This window comes from Colobus angolensis, unplaced genomic scaffold, assembly GCF_000951035.1.
Source record: "Colobus angolensis palliatus isolate OR3802 unplaced genomic scaffold, Cang.pa_1.0 Scaffold6, whole genome shotgun sequence".
In the NCBI taxonomy this organism is placed as follows: Eukaryota; Metazoa; Chordata; class Mammalia; order Primates; family Cercopithecidae; genus Colobus; species Colobus angolensis.
In genome coordinates, this window is record NW_012119598.1 from 4,002,017 (window position 1) to 4,022,713 (window position 20,697).

Below are 20,697 nucleotides of genomic sequence, written 5' to 3' on the forward strand. Positions count from 1 at the left end.
TTCAGTAAGTTAAATGCTTATTAATTATTTCAAATAAATGTTGCATGTTATATTAAATAAGTGCTATTATACTCCTAGATATTTACTAACAAAATTTTTTAACAGAATTTCCAGCAATGATTATTTCCAAAATGTAAAGATTTGAAACATAATTTAAACAAAACTAAAACACAGAAGGATTCATTCTTGCTTTTTCCTTTTTTAAAAAATCCAGACAATTTGTCACAAGGAAGTTTGGCATGTGATGGCAGCTGTAGGCTCAGTCACCCTCAGAATCACTGTCCCTCCTCATGGGGACAGAGCGCTGCACAGAGGACAGCAACACGTCTTCAATTGGCTTCTTAGGATTTTTCTCCAGGTCCATCATCATTGCTCCAGATTCAGACAGTTTCCATTCCAGCTCATCTCTTGTCAGGTTCATGCTGCCAAACACCAGAGGAGCAATGAACAGAGCCTCGATGTCTCTTTCCACATAAACAAACATCGTGGGCAGATTCCTATCAGGATGATTGGTACGCGGGTTGTTGAAATGGCTTTGATAAATTTCACATCAGGAAACTTCCCGGCAAGTCCACTGAGGTGCTGATTTATCAGGGCACAGAGGGGAATTCCTTGTTTGTAAAGGTGCAAGATGACCCACAGGCCCTCAACAGCTTTGGTAACTTCTTGAACATAATCCTTCCCTGAGATCTCTAAAACTTCTCCAAATTTATTCTTCAGTTTAGTTGCTTTCCAGTCAGCCAGTCTCTGCCATCTGTACATTTCAATAGCACGTTCATCCTCCTCATTAAGCTCGTCTTTGTGATCCTCCAGCCCTTCCAAAGTCATATCTCCATGTGTTGTCACCACTGACTGCTGGAGGATGCACTGCTCCTCTTCTGCCTCCTTTCCCGTTCTTTCAGATTTTCCTTGGGGGGTAAGATACCCTTTTTGCATAAGATGTCACTCCACTCAGTGTCTGCGTTGGCATCCTGCATCTTGTTTCCAGTTGCTCAAGCCAGCTGTGCCCCCAAATTTTTTAATACTCTGCTAATCACCAGCTATGGAGGCTGAATTTCATCACATCCAGATTGTAAATACTTAAATTATTTTTTCCTCATATCGTCTCCTTTGAGAGTAATTCTTAATTTTTGTATTTGGATTAATTTGGCATATTTATATTTACAAGCGTGTTTGGGCTTATCTCTGTTTTAACTAATTTCAGTGTTCATTGCAAATCTTTCTATATCTTCATTCTTGAGCTCTTAATTCTACTTCATTTCTTAGTTGGTTAAAATACATAATGGTTTATTTTCCAAGCTCTTGTATGCATGCATAAGACTGTTTTTCTATTATCTTCACATGTAGTAACAACTTGACTGGTTGTCAATTTATGGGTCAAAATTTAGCTTTCAGAACTCAGCTTTTCTTTTATTACATAGTATTTGTAGATTCTGAGTCTAGACTGATTTTTCTCTAATGGTTTTGATTACAGTTTTTCTGGCCAGAAAGATGAGAGGACTCTTTATTTTCCTTGTTAAATATTTTCCAGGACATACATGACCAGGTTTGGTCCACCCTACCATATGATGATCTCTATTAATCTATATAAAAGATACAGGTTTAAGATACAGGTGTTTTCTTCTACATGGGAGATTCTCTCTCTCTCCCTCTCTCTCTCTCTGTCCTATTTCATTTGTTCTGGTTTTTTCCTCCAGAATATATACATTGGCTCACTCAACATCCACTTTTCCCCATAAACATCATCTTATTCCATATATTTTCTTTCTTTGTTTTATTCTTTCTGTGTTCTAAGGAAACAACTCGAGTTTGACCACCCATTATTGATTTGATTTTTGGGATTATCAACTTATGCTTCCTACTGCCTTCCACACAGATTTTACTTCTGCTTTTGTGTGTTTGGCCTCCTGGTCATCCTTCCTAAAATGCATCTTCTCCTTCCTCCTTCCTTTGGAGTTCTCTCCCACTGCCCTTCATCCCAGCCTGTGCCCTCCTCACACATACCTGCTAGCTTTTGCACAGGGAATGCCTTCTCATTTTTAAGTTTGAGTTTGCTTTGTTTTAATCTTTCCCCTTACTTTATTACTTAAAACACTGTGAGATGATTTCTAGCTACAGAAAAACTGACACACAATGTCAGAGGTGTTAGATGCTCATTAATTGTGGGCTTTAGCTTTTCGTGGTAGAGGTTCTGATGTTATTCTCCTCTAACATTTATACAAACTTAGTAGTTCTTTAAGATTACAGAATCTCAAAACAATGAACTGTATCAGAGATAAAAATATGTAGAGCCAGAAAGATATGATGAAATAATAAAGCCAGAAGTACTTGGAGGATATAATTGAGCTAAATACATTTTTTCCTCAGCAATATATATCAGCAAATTACCATATGATTTATATCAGTGGAAATTTTCTTTCTCTTATTGTTGAAATTTTTGTTTTGAAAACCTGGAGAGCATTTAAAGTTGATGGAAACACCAGAAGCCACATTTTTAGAAAAAATTAAATGTTAAATAAATTAGCTCTTGGAATTAAATATTATCATTTACATCATATTAATCTGATTTCTTGATTTTATAAAATGATACATTTTATACACATTAAGATACACCTTAATCATACACTTTATACACTTTAATACACGTTTTATCTTAATGTGTCATTTAAACTACAATGTACCTTGCCCTTCTAAGTTATATGAGTAGGGTGGTGCGGTAGGTAAAAATACTAAACAGGAAGCAAAAGTATGCGGATTCATCTACTTCTGCCCGTAAGCAGCTGTGCAACCTTGGATGTTATTCTCTCCCCTCACTCCCCGTCATAGAATCGGCACTAATAAAGCTTAGCTGACCTATCCTACGGTTTGGTGACAATTAAATGAAATGTCTGTGGAGGTTTTTATTAAGCTGGCAAGTTCCATGCTTATTTAAAAGATTATAATTCCACCGTGTTGCTTTCATTCCACTTTGAAAAGCCTTTAGCACACATCATTACTTAAAAAGTGGCAGTTGATATAGTATAGAATTTTGAATATAGTGCAAGAGAAATGCAACTGTCATGACAATTTAATTCAAGATTTGCAATCCTTATTCTTGTTTTGGAAGACAGTGGTAAGTGTAGACAGATATTTAATGTCATGAGCCTCTAGATAAAGGAAGAAAGGTATGTATTAATTATTTCAATAATCATAGGCATTCCTCTTTTTACTTTTACTATTCACATATAATTATTTTTTGAAAAAATTCATTATTTTCACCAAAGCAGTCCAGTATAGAATAGTATAATATATCCCCATATATCCATATGCTTTAATAATAATTAACTCATGAACAATGTTGTTTCATTTTAACTACCTCTAGGTACTCTACTCTTGTACTAGCTTGAAGCAAATCCTAGAGACCTTATCATTTAATCTGTAAATATTTCAGTATGTGTCACTAAAAGGATAAATTCTTTTCCTCTCCCAACAAAATCACAATACCACAATCACATCTGTAAGGAATCAAAAACAGTTTCTTAACAGGCCATCACACGTCCAGTCACATTTGAATTTCCAGTTGACTCATAAATGTCATAATTTTATTTTCTTTTATGGTTTATTTGCTTCAGTCAAGATCTAAATGAAGCCCATGCCTGTGACTCATTGTTATGTCTCACGCCTTTTTCAACCTAAAGGTCCTTCTTGCATTTTATTTCTGACAGAAGCCACATTGCTGTCCTGTAGCATCTCCCCCAACCAAAGTGCTGATGGCATCCCCATGGTGACTGCCCATGTCCCTCTGCACTTCCTCTCTCTTGGTAGTCGTCTCTAGGGGCCTGTTCAGATTCAGGTTCTTTTTTTCCAGCAGAGAATGAGGAGTGGGAAATATTTCACAGGTGGTGCTGTATTCTTCCATCCGGGTATATAATATCTGGCGCACGCTCTCTCTCTCTTTCTCTCTCCCTCTCTCTCATAGTAGCAATTGTTGATGCTCAATGCATCTATTCATTAGTCCACAAGGAGCTGCAAAATGGTTTTCTATCACACCTTCTTCATTTATTAACTAGAATGCTCCTGCAAAGAAAAACTTCCTCTCATTTGCTGTTTGGTTACCAGTAGTATAGTTTGTGTAAGAAAGGTGAATAAATGGCTGTCTCTTTCCCCTTATTTACCCATTTTCAAAAAATAAGTTGGTCATCAGCATCCCCCAATAGTGACTAGTTAGATTAAAAAAAATTATAAACTCAAATATGTTTTGGTCCATTGAAGCTATTGTGTGTGTGATGTTTGAATGGTCCCCATCTTTGGGATATTTGAGCCATTGGGAGCCTTGTCAGGCTGGTGTGTGTGTCCTAGCAGTCTTTGACAGTGTCCTGGGGGTCCAGGCTCATCTGACATTCTCTATCTCAGTCCTAGAGTCACCCACTTCTCAAAGGCGCCCCATGGATTTTCCTTTTATTTGTTTTGTGGGAAATTGTACTTCATGACCATAATCTGGGTGCTGTTCTAGATATTTCAGTAGACAGAACTAGGGAAAGTTGTATATATATGTATATATATTTTTTACATATATAAAATTATAAAAGTATATGTATTTTCAAATACATGTATCATTTTCAAATTGTTAATTAACAAACAAAGGTAAAGCAATTAACAAACCAAGGTAAGGCAAAGATAATAAACCATTTTCAATTACATAGTTATTTACTAAATCTTGTGGGGCTCTTGGAAAAACAAAAGCAATTACAATTCTGATGGTCCAAACGCAGCAAACTTGCTGCATTGTCTTTGTAAATTTTTACAGATATTACACGTATCTGTCTCTACAGGAACATCTCTAGTTTTAAAAGTCCCTGCCCTATTTCTTCCCCAGAAAAGAAGGGAATATAGACTTATGCTCTTTCTATCCATGTGTTGAAATTAAGTTGCTTTACTGGTTTATTGTGAGAGCACAGAAAAGTATATAAAAGAAAATGAGCTTCTGTTACTAAAAGGTTTTCCCATGCTAATGAAAAAGATGATGAAATGAGAAAGTAATGATTGTGGCTTTATTGAAAATAACATGGCCAGGCACTTGGATGTTACCCAGTTTTGTGTATGCAAATATAGTTTGACCGACCTGTGTTGCTCCTTTAAATAGTCATTTTGCATTGTTATTGATGAAGCAAAAGACTGGTGATGACCACTTATAATCCTTTCTGATGTTTCTAAAGCAATATGGCACATCCCAAGAGGGAAACGTTGGTTGCCAAAAGGCAACCAAGTTTTCATAGTTACACCACCTATTGTACTAAATCAGCTTCCAGAAGAAACATGTGCTTTGATTTGAACGACCACCTGGAAGCCACTCTCAGAGAATGTTGATGATCCCCCTCTAGCCTGGAAGGACAATGCATATACCACTTCCATTCATACCACCATACCATGTATTGTGGTTCTAAACTTTGATTTTTCCCGGACATCAGAGGACTTTCTCTTCTACCAAAATGAGGTTAACTGCAATGCTGGAAAGATTAATGCACTGTTTTCTCTTAGAGGATTAGAAGGGGGTTGGTTAGTACATGTATTATGGTCAAAATATATCTTGCTTTAGAAAATATAATCAAGATAATATCTGTTTTAGTTCAGGCTGCCATAACAAAGTATCATGGACTGGGTGGCTTCCAAACAACAGAAACCTATTTCTCATAGTTCTAGAGGAAAGAAGTTGGAGATAAAGGAGCCAGCATGTTAAGAGTTCTGATGAAGACACTCTTCCAGGCTTCAGACAGCTGCCTTCTTCCTGTGTCCTCATCTGGCAGAAATAGTGCCCTTCAAGAAGGCACTAATCTCATTCACAAGGGCCCCACCCTCATGACCTCATCACCTTCCAAAGGCCCCACCTCCTAATATCACCATCTTAGGGGTTAGAATTTCAACATATGGATTTTGGGGGTCACAAACATTCAGTCTATTGCAATAATCAAAGTTATGATCAATAAAGTTATTAACAAGGTAAAGCTTATAATTATGCCTTTGATGAAATTATGTCTCTTACAGAAAATTGACAAGATTGTGTTTATTATTAAATTTTGTTTCCTTGATTTTATTTCTCTTAGTAAAAAGTATAACATTCAAACACAATTATATACACACAATTTTTTCTCTAATTTATTCACTGGGATTCAAGATAATGAACACACACTTAGCTGTTAAAAAGTTGCAGTTGGCTGGGCATGGTGGATCAAGCCCTTTGGGAGGCCAAGGCAGGTGGATCACTTGAGGTCAGGAGTTCGAGACCAGCCTGGCCAACGTGGTGAAACCCTGTCTTTACTAAAAATATAAAAATTAGCCAGGCGTGGTGGTGTACACCTGTAATCCCAGCTACTTGGAAGGCTGAGGGAGGAGAATTGCTTAAACCCAGGAGGTGGAGGATGCAATGAGCCAAGATTGTGCCACTATAACCCAGCCTGGGTGACAGAGCCAGACTCCATGTCAAAAAAAAAAAAAAAAAGCGGTTCCCTGAAAATCTCCTTTTTTCACTTTAATGATTTTTCTTCTTGAAAGTCTGTGTGTCCCTATGAGAGTCACTGGTTTTAGGTGAATTAATGGTCAACTAAATATTTGCAACAAAAACATGCCTTTTATTTCAGCTGAGAAATGGGAGGCGTGGCCTACAGTGTCAGCCAGGGCGCCCTGGGGCAAGTTGCTTCACTTCTCCCTCAGGTCCAGGATTCAAATCTGCAAAAGATAGGCTGAGCCAGGTGGCCACGAGATCCCATGGGTCTGTGTGCTCCAGGGTCTACGTGTTTCCAAAATATGATCCTTTGTTTTTTAAAAAAAGCCAGGTGTGGTGGCTCATGCCTGTAGTCCCAGCTACTTAGGAGGCTGAGGTGGGATAACTGCTTGAGCTCAGAAGTTTGAGTCCAGCCTGGGTAACATAGTGAGACTCCATCTCAAAAAATAAAATAAAATAAATAAAAAGGGGCTGCCTGGTTACCTAACTATGGGAGTGCCTCCCATTACATCTCCCATTTTGGAAATTCTCAATGCATGCTCGCATCTTAAGGCTCTGAGAAGCACTGCCTAAAAGAAACAGTTAACCTTATTTAATCCAGAGTTTCCCAAATTTGTTAGATTCCAGACTCTTTTGTCCAGGTAATATCGTTGAACACCCCACAAAACAAGTGTTCTGCTGCAGTATGCGTTGGGGACACTGCCTTATAACACTGGGTACACAGTAGGTGCCCAGCGAAAACGGATTTATGGGCTTTGGTCTCATGCCCAAGTAGAGCACTAGAACGCTAGGGCTCCTCTGCTACGAAATCTACCAATGCACCTGTTTTCCGGTTAGGCCCCCGAGTCTAAAGAGGGGCAGGAGATATTACTACCCACCAAGGCTAAAAATGGGGCGAGGGGAAGCCACAGTGGATCCACACTCCAGGAAACAGAGTGCCCGTGGGAGAGTGAGATCGCAGGCTGCGGCAAGGTGGGGGTGCTCAGCATGACAGCGAGAGGCCAGCACTCAGGGCCCACCATGGGGTCATCTCCGCCCATCCCCACATAGCCCCCTGCAGAAATCTGTAGGGTTCACACACAGGTAAGTTTTATAGTCACATGTTGTTGAAATTTAGGCCAAGGAAGGCATCAGTCCTGCAGATGAGAAAAGAGATTCCACCTGGGCCTTGTTTTCCTAGAAATGAGGATGAGAACCATCCCATGGGATGGATTTAGAGAACACAGAACAAGAAGGAGCATAACCAATCCTGTGGTTCAAGCCTGCGTTTTTGCAGATGGAGCCCTTGAAGCCGCATGGTTAAGTGGTTAAGCAGCTCTCTTGGTCAGTGAAGGCCAAGTCTGAAATGCGGGCTCAGGCTTCTGACTCCATGTCAGGGCGTTTCCACGGCCGGCTCCACACAGGGCTGAGGGCAGCTGAGCTCAGCAGGCTGCGTGTCCGGGGAAAGGGAGACAGGCAGCGATCCACAGGTGGTCCAGTGTTGCTTCTTTTTCTTCTTCATATTTCTACTCATACTTTAGTCTTTGAAGGCATTCTTTAGTGAACTGATATTTTTTACTACCCAGAAGAAGCGGAAAATTTTAATTTTTCTATTGTTCCCCACCCAGGCTTAAGTCCAAGACTATTAATTTAAATCGCTGGCTTCTACAGGTAATGTAGAAGGATAATTCCTTACAGATATTTACAGGAAAACATCCGCTTACTCAATGAATATGTGCCAGGCACTGTTCTAGCCTCTGGGATTCATTATGAATAAAACAACAAAATCTCTAACCTTTGTGAAACGAACGTTCTAGTACAAAATTATGGCTGTAAACAATACGTATAATAAAGAAGTAAATCATGTTGTATGTTAGAACAGGGCTTTCCACACCTTAGTGTACCTGAAGACCAGCTGGGAACCTTGGTAAAATGCAGATCCCGGCTCAGCAGGTCTGCGATGACCGAGGCTGTGCAGCTCTGACCAGCTCCTGGCAATGCTGTCTAGCCTGTCCGTGGTTCTCGCCTCACACTTCCAATAACAAAAGTTGGAAGTTGTCTGTAATAGGTAAGGGAGATTGAAAGGGAGAAGAATAGTCTCCCTCTAAATAGCATTGACCCGTGGAGGCCTGGTTGAGAAAGAACATTTGAGCAAAGATTTGGGGCAGATGAGCTACAAGGGCATCCCGGCATAGGGTCCAGGGCTTCTGGGCTGAAGGCACCGCTGGAGCACGGACTCTGAGGGAAGGGCATGCCTGATGTGTCGGAGAAATTGCCAGGAGGCCAGTGTGGTGGCAGTGGTGTGAGCGACGGGGGAGCAGGGGGTGAGAGGAGAGCAGTAAGGCGCGGTACTAGGAAACCACACAGGGTGGGGATTTGCAGCCCACAGCCAAAGCTTTGGTTTTACTCTGAAGGAAGTGGGAAGGCGTGAACAATGTGGGCGATCCACACAAAGATGTGTATGTGGTTGTTTGTAGCAGCATCATCCGTGAGAGCCAAGACCTTGAAACAATCTGATTATTAGCTAGTGCACAGATAACAAAACGTGACCTGACCACACACTGGAATACTATTCAGCAACAAATAAGGAACAACTAAGCTGGGCGCATTGGCTCACGCCTGTAATCCCAGAACTTTGGGAGGCCAAGGTGGGTGGATCACCTGAGGTCAGGAGTTTGAGACCAGCCTGGCCAACATGGGGAAACCCTGTCTCTACTAAAAATACAAAAAATTAGCCAGGCGTGGTGCCACATGCCTGTAATCCCAACTACTCAGGAAGCTGAGGCAGGAGAATCTCTTGAACCTGGGAGGTGGAGATTGCAGTGAGCCAAGATCATGCCATTGCACTCCAGCCTGGGCAACAAGAGTGAAACTCCATCTCAAAAAATAAAAATACATAAATAAATAAAGGAGCAAACTGCTAATCTGTATCACCACGTGGATGGATCTCAAAAATGTTATGCCATGTAGAAGAAGCCAGATGCAAAAAAACTACAGATTGCATGAGTCCATCTCTCTGAAATGTCCGGAAAAGGCAAATTTAGAGAGACAGAAAGTAGATTGCCGGCTGCCTAGAGCTTGGAGGCATTAGTAGTAGCAGGGATTAATTGCAAAGTGGAACCTGGGAACATTTTGGGGTAGTGGATATGTTTTAAAACTCAATTGTGGTGATGGTTGCATAACTCCATAAATTTACTAAAAATAACAAAATTATACACATACAAGGAGTGAATTTTATGACATATAAGTTGTATCTTAATAAAGCTGTTTTTAAAATAAGTTTTAAAAATGATGTGGGCTGAGGAATAACATGCCCAACTTCCACCTTACCAATACCCCTTTGACTGGTTGTTAGAAACAGACTGCATTGGGCAAGGGTGGAAGAAAGTCCAGTTAGAAGGGCAACTTCTGCATGACTGGGATTGCCTTTCTTTTGCCATTATTTTTGCATAATAATTTATGTAAGTATAGAATTGTGGGTTGAGAGTTACTTTCTCTTGAGTGCTTTAAATATTTTTTTCATTAACTTCTAGCATCTGTTGTTTCTAATGAGAAAAACTGGATGAGATAGTTTGAAATGTATTTGCCAGAAGAAAATTACTACTGTCTACTGGCTTGGTGTTTCCAATTAACAAGTAGATATTAATGCAACTCAGCAAATTGCTGTATATCAGGAGGTATCCTTCTTTATTGTACATAAGGATCATTAACGTAGATATTTTAACATTTTGTATGAAACTTTAAACTTTTCTGACCGTTTTTAATTATATGTTTTTTATTCTTCTTTCATCTTAAGTCCTTTGAGGTAGATAGCATTTGTTTCATCCTTCTGTGTTAAACCATGAGGAAATTAACTGACTCATCTGAGATTGTTTATCCAGTTAGTGGAACAGACAACACAAATGATCAGGTCTTGTAGCTCCTATCTGTACCCTCTTCCCCGAAGACTCCGGTTATACAAGATCAGGCCTTGTCCTACATGCTTCAGTGCTCTAGCTCTGATGCTGACACCAACAAAAAGTGTTGTGTAAGACCATGAGCCCTCCACTTCATGCCATGAGCTGTGATTATGATTTCATCACAAAATATTTGACCTCTCCACTCATCATCTTGGATTAAGTCACTTCATGTTTTGCAATTCTCTTTTGTCATCTAAGACATAACAATATGAGTAACCTATCTATTCTGTGAACTCCAGGGTTGTTGTAAGTGCGAAGGAGTTGGTAGTCATCTGATGAGCATGTGTAGACTATTGCTTCACGTTCCCTCACCCCCACACATAGGTAAGTGCAGTTTCTGAGGGTAAATCTCACACTTGCTCCTGAAATTTTTGCTGTGTACCGCTGTCCCCAAAGCTGCCCTTCCGTGTGCAACAGACCCTCCCAGTGCCCTGCTGGGCACCACTAAGGCACCTCTTCCAGGGCCCGCTAATGCACTGGGGGCCCCGGGGTTTTACCAACTGGTCCACTTGGCCCTATTATTTCTCTTCATTCTTTGCGAGCCATGTGGATCCTCACTGGTGGCTGCTGCTAATATTTTAGACCCACCAGCTTCGAAACTGCAGAGAAGTCTCTGGGAGAGTGGGGGCAACTGGCTCTCCCCCACCGCCATTAATCATATCTTGCTGGAAGGGGCTGCAAACAGTGCTTAGGGAAACCTCTATTTCCACTGATCACCCTTCTTTCCCCTCAAAAATACATCCTCCTTATTTTGCTGATGATGAAAACCAGGCTTCAGGTTGTTGAAGAGATTTGCCTTAGATTTCCTCTTGAGAAGACAGTAGAGATGGAAGATAAATCCAGCCGGAAACCTGTTCAACTGAACAGCACTGCCTCTTTGCATGTCTGTGCATGTATGTGAATACATCCGTAGATTGATTTAAAATGTGTGTAAAAGCTAAGGCATATTACCTGTAGCAGTTGGTATTCTTGTAACACATTATAACACAAGGCAGCCAGAATTATTTTAATGCCATTTAATTCAAAACAAAATTGTCTAATAGGTGATTCAGTTTTATTATGCTGATTAGCAATAATTTGCAAAAGCTGTTTAAACAAGTCATGGAAAATAAAATGAAAATTTAATTAGCACCAGTGTCAAGGGTAAAAAAGCAATTAATATTAAACACTGCGAAGAATACTGTTCTTTTGTTTCTAATTATTCAATACCACACTGAACAGATTTTGATTATTTTTTTCTTTCTGAGAAAATAAAGGGCTTTTAAAATTATACTTAATATTAGCTGTACTTACTATAAATGGTGAAAACCAAAGCCTTATTTTTTTTGTTTTGTTTTGTTTTTTGAGATGGAGTCTTGCTCTGTCGCCCAGGCTGGAGTGCAGTGGCAGGATCTCGGCTCACTGAAAGCTCTGCCTCCCGGGTTCACGCCATTCTCCTGCCTCAGCCTCCCTAGTAGCTGGGACTACAGGCGCCCACCACCATGCCTGGCTAAGTTTTTGTATTTTTTAGTGGAGACAGGGTTTCACCATGTTAGCCAGGATGGTCTCGATCTCCTGACCTCATGATCCGCCTGCCTTGGCCTCCCAAAGTGCTGGGATTACAGGCGTGAGCCACCATGCCCGGCCACCTTATTTTTATTGTCAGGAAATCTAATTGTACTACTAAGAGGTCATGTAGCAATTTAAAATTTTTTAAATATTTGGCAACTGAAGTCACCTGAAACCTTAAATAAAATAACCATATGCCTTTCAGAGCTCTTTGACTTTGGAGTTTAACAAAGGGATAATCAAAGCAAACAGTTAATTTTCCAGAGCAGTGAAGGACAATTGTATTGGAACATGGGCTTTTCAAGCTCAGGTGTTTTCTTGCATGGTGTTATTAGCAGATTTTAAAGGGAAAGTGCAGCCTAGAGATTAAAGAACAGGCTCAAGAGACCTGATGCTTCCTTTCTCACATGTGGAGACTTTGTTGCACTCACTGAACAGGTTTCTCAATGTGCAGCCCACAGACCATTGAAACTAGAACCTTGTAGGTGGTTGAGAATTCAGATTCTTGACCCATAGAGCCACTGAACAGCCAGGGAATATGCATTTTAAAAGCCACTTACGGTGCTTCTCATCCATTCTGGAGTGTAAGAACCCCAGTCACAGAGGCATACTTGCTCAAAATGTCACAGGAAACCCATAGTGAGATGTAGCAACAGCTAGAGGAGGCAGAGTCATGGTTTTAGGCAGACATTGCAGAACACCTGATGCATATTCTGGATTGATCCAATGCTCAGTCTTGGGTGTGGATACAGTTCAGCAATCTGCAATATTGGGTCATTGCTTTTAAAGAATTCTCTACAGTGCAATTTCTCCATCTGGAAACAAAAGCCATACACATAAGTATCACAATTCAGGCCCTGAGGCCCTCAGATAAAACACACTGTGCAGTCACTGAGGATTGTGTTATCATCACACCCACTAAACCTAGAGAAAACCTCCAACAGACTCGCTCACTCACCAGATGGCCCGGTCAACAAACTTGGGTGGATAGGTCCTGTGGAGATTCAGGAAGATTTCGCAGTAAGAAACTTTTCTTCTCTTTTTTCCCCCCTTATACTCACTGAAAAACTACCTAATTAAATCCAACTTAGTATCCACTAAGAGCTTAGCACTTAATCCGAATGCTCCATTTATCTTACTCAGGAAGCAATAGCCAATAATAATAATAATGACAGCTCACATTGCTTGCATACTGGACATTGTGTGAAGTATTTTACTTACATTGTCTGTGTCATCTTCACAGCCCCATGGGGAAGGTGTCGTAATTAACCACATTTTGCAGGTAAGGAAACGGAGGCTTGAGAAGTTACGTATTACACGGTCATAGATCTTTGTAAGACACAGAACCACGGCTGGACCCCACGCCTGTCTGACATCACAGCTGACCCTCATTGTACTGCCTTTGACACAACTAAGAATGAGGTGGCTTGCCAGGTGCTGTGGGATTCCATTTGTAAAAATATATTTTCATCCAACACGTGTTTACAGAGAATCTACTATGTGCATGTGGGGCAAAGCCCAATAAATGGTTATTGAACTGAATGGGACTGAATTACAGTTCGAAAATCCAGAAATCCGTCCAATGTGAAGCCCTGTCCTTCAGGCACCACCCCGGCCACAAGCCAGGATAGAAAGAGGAAATATAACTGTACTTAAGTGACTCTCCTCCAAGGCTGAAATATGCCACAGAAATGACAAATCGTTAAGCTATGAAGGTCTGGTAGGGTAAGAAGGTACGTGTGGCCCTCGAACTATGCTTGACACTGTGACAAATCCAAGGTGCTCTGTTGGAAACACTGGCATGAACTACTTCAATGTCTCACCGTAGAGGATGATTAGATGACTTGCTGTTACAAGTCCATAACTGTATATTCGCCAACTATGAAGAACAACGCTACATCGGAAAAGAAGGTCTATTGGTGTGGAAAGATGTATATCCTGTGAAAGTGAGAAACAAAAAAAAAAGACAAAGTGAAAAATCAGGGGACAATAGAGGATGTACACAATGTATACATTATCTTAATTTTGGAAAATCACAGATACAGATAAAGGCACACACGACACGTATATATGTATATATGTGCGAAAAAGACAATGAGGTTCATGTGTGTTTGCAGGCATATGAAAGGCACATATTATGTGCATATGGTTGCGTGGCTATGAAAGGCACATGTGGTATGCATATGTGTTTGTGTGTATGTGAAAAACATGTAATGTATGCATATGCTTGTATCATAAGAGATACATCTGCATACACATATGTTTGTATGCAAGTGGAAGACGATGTATATATATTTTCACATAGGACATATATGATGTATGTATATGTTTGCATGCCCATGAAGACAAATTATTTACTCATACATTTGTGTGGCATATGGAACGCACATATAATGTGCAGGTATGTTTATATGCATGTATCATTTCTCGGTGATTGGAATTGTAGCTGTTTGATATGGTTCATTTGCTCGTCTATATTTTCTGATGTTAGTGCAATGTGCATGTAATTTCTTTTGTACCAAGAAGTAAACACATACAAAACTTCATTTGCAGAAGCACCCCAAATTTAATGGCTCAATATCTTCCGTGGTTGGGGACGTGCATTTGGTTTTAAAAGAGAGAGAATTAGGCACACCGTTACTGTGCAATGGCCAAAACATTGAAGAGCAGGGACATAGGAATTTTTTTTTAATTGAATCCTCTTCTGAAAAAAATTGTTTTATTGTGAATAAATGGATGTATTTGTTTAGGGGATGTTGGATTTAAAAGTTTAGGAGAACTTTAAGTATGGCATTAGAAAGAGAGTTTTTGGCTACCCAAACCCTTCATCAGTTTTCACAGAGGCCTTTTATAAGGGTCTGATGTGACAAGGAAGTTCCCATCCTCAAGGTGGGGAGAGGGCACTTGTAGATGGAATATTATTGTCTGGATGACATCGAGTTTCTGTTTTAATTCAGCTCTTCAGTATTCCACGTGTCTGTTTAATTTTAGCTCTTCTCTTTGTCAGGATTCTATGTCTGTCTCTCACAGAAAGTTGCTTAACTTTAATAAAACTTGCTTTATTGCCAAATGATACCCATGTGCGTCTTAAAGTCAACTGAGGTGAATCTTGAAACAATTGGCTGGCTGATCCCAACTTTCAAAGGCATCTACCTTCTATCATTTTTAACAGAGTTCAGTGCCGCTTGGTACAGGCAGGGGCTATAAATATGAGTAATTTCACTGAGTGAGATTTACATTTTCCAGGAAAGATGACTACACATAATTAGAAAAAAAAAAAAAGAGAAGGAGAATGCCTGATGGAGAGCAGTGGTAAGACTGCCTGGTCCCTTTTCATTTTCTTGTGCTCTTTGATGGGACGTCCTGGTGGACACATTTCTCCTATTGTGGCTATACGCCAGTGTCCCATGTCCCATATTTGCTGAAGACAGATGATGCTATAATGGCTCAGGGACTCAGGAGCTTCCTGAATGTAACCATACCCAAAACAGTATCTGTGATGTAGGATTTACAGGTCTTAGACAGAGAAACAGCTACACAGTAAAATTGAACCTCTGGAACAGCAAGGTGTTTAATAGCAAGATTGTGCTGTATTTTCTTATATTTTCTGGTTGCCAGACAAATGGGAGAATCCCAAAAATAGGGCACCCTAACATCACCTACACCTTGAAGCTGAGCATTGGAGAGATTTGCTTTCTTGATAAAAGGAACATATCCCCGAATGTAACAATGATCTCCTACAGCAACCACTTTCTCAGAAATTGTCCTTACCTCCAGGAGCCAGGAATGGAGAAACAAAAGCTCCTGGGGGCAGTGCATCAGCGGCAGATCAACCACTTATCTTGTCTTCTTCTGAGGCAGAGGCTACCCTGGAGCAGATACACAGCATAATTGAACCTCTGGTTCAACTGAACTAACAACTGTAGGGCTTGAGCTTTCTATTGAGCTGAGTATTGCCTGGGCAGGAAGGTAAAGTAAAGAGCATGGGATGGAGCCAGCTACAGTTTCCAGGGCCCAAATAGGGAGAGCTTTCATTCCCCACTGAGACTTGAGGGAAAAAAGACAGATGTCAAGCCAAGTCAACATAAACCATGAACTTAGTACCCAAAGGCTAATGGGATAGGATATTAATGGTTTCTATGAAGATCAAATAAAGGCGGTCCATTTACAGCTCTTGGTAGTTCTACAAAAAGCTACAATTTCTTGAGTGTTTAACTCTGTGTGAGGCACTGTGCTAAACACATTAAACATGTCCCCTATGGGAAAGTTATTCTCCTCATTTTGAGATGAGTAAACTGGGGCTCAGAGAAGTCACCTAAGTTGCCCTGGGTCACCCAACTGGCAAATTGTAAAGCTGGGATTCACCCCTGTCTGTCTGACTTAAAAGTTCATGTTTGTAAACATGCTGTTGTAACAAGACTTGAACATTTTACTATTGATACACACTATTTGTACATATTTTACAGGCACATGACATTTTGATACATAGAATGGATAAGGATCAATTTGGGGTATTTAGGGTATCCATTGCCTCAAGTATTTATAATTTCTATATATTGGGAATATTTCAATTCCTCTTTTCTAGCTATTTTGGAATATACAATATATTGTTGTTAACTATAGTCACCCTACTCTACCATCGAACGTTAGATCTTATTCCTGTAATCTAACTGTATGTTTGCACCCATTAACCAACGTCTCTTCATTCTCCCTTCATTCCTACCAATACAATGCTTTTTTTGGTTACTTTAGCCTTGCAATATATTTTAAACTTGAGAGTGTGATGTTTCCAGCTTTGTTCTTGTTGCTCAGGATTTTGTATGGCTATTTAGACTGTTTTTGGTTCCATACAAATTTTAGGAATTTTTTCTATTTCTATAAAAAATGACATTGGTATTTTGATGGGGATTGAATTAAATCTGTAGATTGCTTTGGGTATATGGTAATTTTAACAATATTAATTTTTTCAACCCATGAACACGGGATGCTTTCCGTTTGTTAGTTTCTTCTTCAAGTTTTTTTCTTCAGTGTTTTGTAGTTTTCCTTACAGAGGTCTTTCACCTCCTTTGTTGAATTTATTCTTATGTATTTGTGTATGTGTGTGTGTGTGTGTGTGGTGGTTGCAAATGGGAATGCTTTCTTGATTTCTTTCTCAGATTGTTCATTATTGGTATATAGAAATGCTACTGATTTTTGTATGTTGATTTTGTATCCTGCAGCTTCTCTGAATTTATTTATCATACCTAAGGGTTTTTTTTTTTTTCCTTTTTTGGGCAGAGCCTTTAGGTTTTTCTAGACATAAAATCATGTCATCTGCAAGGAGGAAAAATTTGACTTCCTCTTTTCCAATTTGGATGCCTTTTATTTCTTTCTCTTGCCTGATTGCTTTGCCTAGAACTTCCAGTACTATGTTGAACAACAGTAGTGAAAGTGGGCATTTTTGTCTTGTTCCAGTTCTTGGAGGAAAGGCATTCAGATTTTCCCCACTCAGTGTGATGTTAGTTGTAAGTTTGTCATATATACCCTTTATTATTTTGAGGTATGTTCCTTCGATGTCTAGTTTGTTGAGAGTTTTGATCATGAGGGGATGTTGAATTTTATCAAATGCTTTTTCTGCATCTATTGAAGTGATCATATGGTTTTTGTCCTTTATTCTGTTGATATGATGTATTACATTTATTGATTTACATATGTTAAACCATCTTTGCATCCCTGAGATAAACCATCTTTTCATCCCTTGGTATTTTAATAGGGATTGCATTAAATCTGTAGATTGCTTTGTGTAGTATGGTCACTGGATCATGGTGTATTATCTTTTTGATACGCTGTTGGATTTGGTTTGCTAGTATTTTTTTTGAAGGATTTTTGTATCTACATTCATCAAGGATATTGGTCTGTAGTTTATTTTTGGTTGCATTCTTGTCTGGTTTTGGTATCAGGGCAATGCTGGCCTTTCAGAATGAGTTAAGAAGAATTCCATCCTCTTTGACTTTTTGAGATAGTTTGAGGAGAATTTGTATTATTTGTTCTTTGTAAGTTTGCTAGAATTAGGCAGTGAACCATCTGGTCACAGACTTTTCTTTGTTAGGAGACCTTCTATTACAGATTCAATCTCATTACTCATTATTGATCTATTCAAGTTCTCTATTTTTTCCTGATTCAATCTTGGTAGGTTGTGTGTGTCTAGGAATTTATTCATTTCTTCTAGGTTTTCCAGTTTATTAGCATACAGTTATAATAGTCCCTGATGATCTTTTGTATTTCTGTGTTATCAGTTGTAATTTTTTTTGTTTGTTTTGTTTCTGATTTTGTTTATTTGGGTCTTTATTTTTTCTTTGTTAGTCTGGCTAGTATAACTTTTTGTTTCATTGATCCCTTATATTTTTAAAGCCTATGTTGTTTAGTTCTGCTCTGATCTTTATTATTTCTTTCCTTCTACTAATTTTGGGTATGACTTGTTCTTGCTTTTCTAATTCATTGAGGGGCATTATTAGATTGTTTATTTGAAATCTTTTTACTTTTTTGATGCAGATGTTTATTGCTATAAAATTCCCTCATAGCACTGCTTTTTCTGTAATCCATAGGTTTTGGTATGTTTTGTGTGTGTGTGTGTGTGTGTGTGTGTGTCTGTGTGTGTGTGTTTATTATTTTGTTTTTAGAGAGGATCTCACTTTGTCATCCAAGCTAGGGTGCAGTGTTGTGATCATAGCTCACTGCAGCCTCCAACTCCTGGGCTCAAGTGATCCTCCAACCTCAGCCTCCCAAGTACTGGGACCACATGGGACTGCAGGCATCCACCACACCTGGCTAATTTAGAAACTTTTTTTTTTTTTAAGAGACAGGGCCTTGCTATGTTGCTCAGACTAGTCTCAAACTCCTGGCCTCATGCAGGTCTCCCCTCCTCAGCCTCTTGAGTAGCTAGAGTCATGCACATGAGCCGAGCTACCATGCCTGTCTTGGTATGTTGTATTTTGATTCTCATTTGTTTCAAAATTTTTTTCAACTTCCTCCTTAATTTCTTCATTGACCCAATAGTCATTCAGAAGAATGCTGTTTAATTTCCTGTATTTGCAGTTTCCAAAGCTTCTCCTTTTATCGATTTCTAGTTTTATTCCATTGTGATCCAAAAAGATATATGATATAATTTTGATTCCATGTACTGATGAGAAGAATGTGTATTCTGTAGCTGTGGAATGAAATGTTCTGTAAACGTCTGTTAGGTCGATTTTGTCTAAGATATTCTAAATTCAATGTTTCTTTGTAAATTTTCTGTCTAGATGATCTAATGCTGAGAATGGGGTATTGAAGTCCCTAACTATTATTGTATTAGACTCCATCTCTCCCATTAGATCTAATAATAGTTGCTTTATATATCTGGGTGCTCCAATTATGGATGCATATATATTTAGATATGTTATGTCCTTTTGCTGAATTGATCTACTTATCATTATATAATAAACCTTTTGGGTCACTTTTTATTGTTTTTGACTTAAAGTCTGTTTTATCTAATGGAAGTATAGCTACTCTTGCTTGCTTTTGGCTTTCATTTGCATAGAGTATCTTTTTCCATCTTTTTACTTTCAGTCTATATGTGTCTTTATAGGTGATGTCAGTTTCTTTTAGAAAGCATATAGTTGGGTCATTGGAAAAAATTCATTCGGCCAGTCTATATCTTTAAGTGGAAACTTTAGGCTGTTTACATTCAAGGTTACTGTTGCTATGTGAGGACTTATACCTGTTAATTAATTGATCGTTTTCTGGTTGTTTGTATATCCTTTGTCCTTTATTTCTGTCTTATTATTTATCATCGTGATTTGGTGGTTTCCTCTGGTGGTAACATTAGGGTCCTTCTTTTCCTTAGTTCTGTGTTCATTCTACCCAATGGGTTTTATTTATACTTTTATGTCTTTTCATGATGGTAGATGTTATCTTTTCATTTCCAGGTATAGGACTACCTTAAGCATTTCTTGTAGACTTAGTCTAGTGATGATGAATTTTCTCAGCTTTTCCTTGTCTGGAGAGGATTTCATTTCTCCTTCATTTATGAAGGATAACTTTACTGGGTATAGTATCCTTGGCTGGCAGTTTTTTCTTTCAGCACTTTAAATGTATCAGCCCATTCTCTCTTGGTCTGTAAGGCTTCTGCTGAGAAATCTGCTGTTAGTCTGATGAAGTTTTCTTATAAGTGACATTTTTCTCTTGTGGGTTTTAGAATTCTGTCTTTGACTTTTGACAGTTTGACTATAATGAAGAAGATCTTTTTGAACTGAATCTCTTCGGCAATCTCTGAGCTTCCTGCCTTTGTGTGTCTAGATCTTTTGCTAGACTTGGGAAGTTTTAACCTATTGTTTCATTGAATAGGTTTTCTATCCCTTCAGTTTTCTCTTTGCCTTCTGGAATATCAAAACTTAAAATATTTGGTTGCTTGATGGTGGCCCATATATCTTGGAGGCTTTGTTCATTCTCTTTTATTTTTTTCTTTATTTTTGTCTGACTGGGTTATTTTAAAAACCTGTCTTCGAGTTCTGAGATTCTTCTGCTTGATCTAGTTCCTTGTTTAAGCTCTTGAATGTATTTTTTATTTCATTCAATAAATTATTAGGTTCCAAGATATCTGTTTAGTTCTTTTTAATTATATCTATTTCTTTTTAGTGAAATTCTCACTCATATCCTGAATTGCTTCTCTGATTTCTTTGTATTGTTGAATCTGTATTCTCTTGTATCTCACTGAGT

The 20,697-nt window shown here is 38.9% G+C and overlaps 1 pseudogene; it reads right to left on the minus strand.

Annotated features, from left to right (window-relative positions):
- Positions 1–259: 259 nt before the first annotated feature.
- LOC105526583 lies at positions 260–977 on the minus strand (annotated as a pseudogene).
- Between the last annotated feature and the right edge of the window lie 19,720 nt (positions 978–20,697).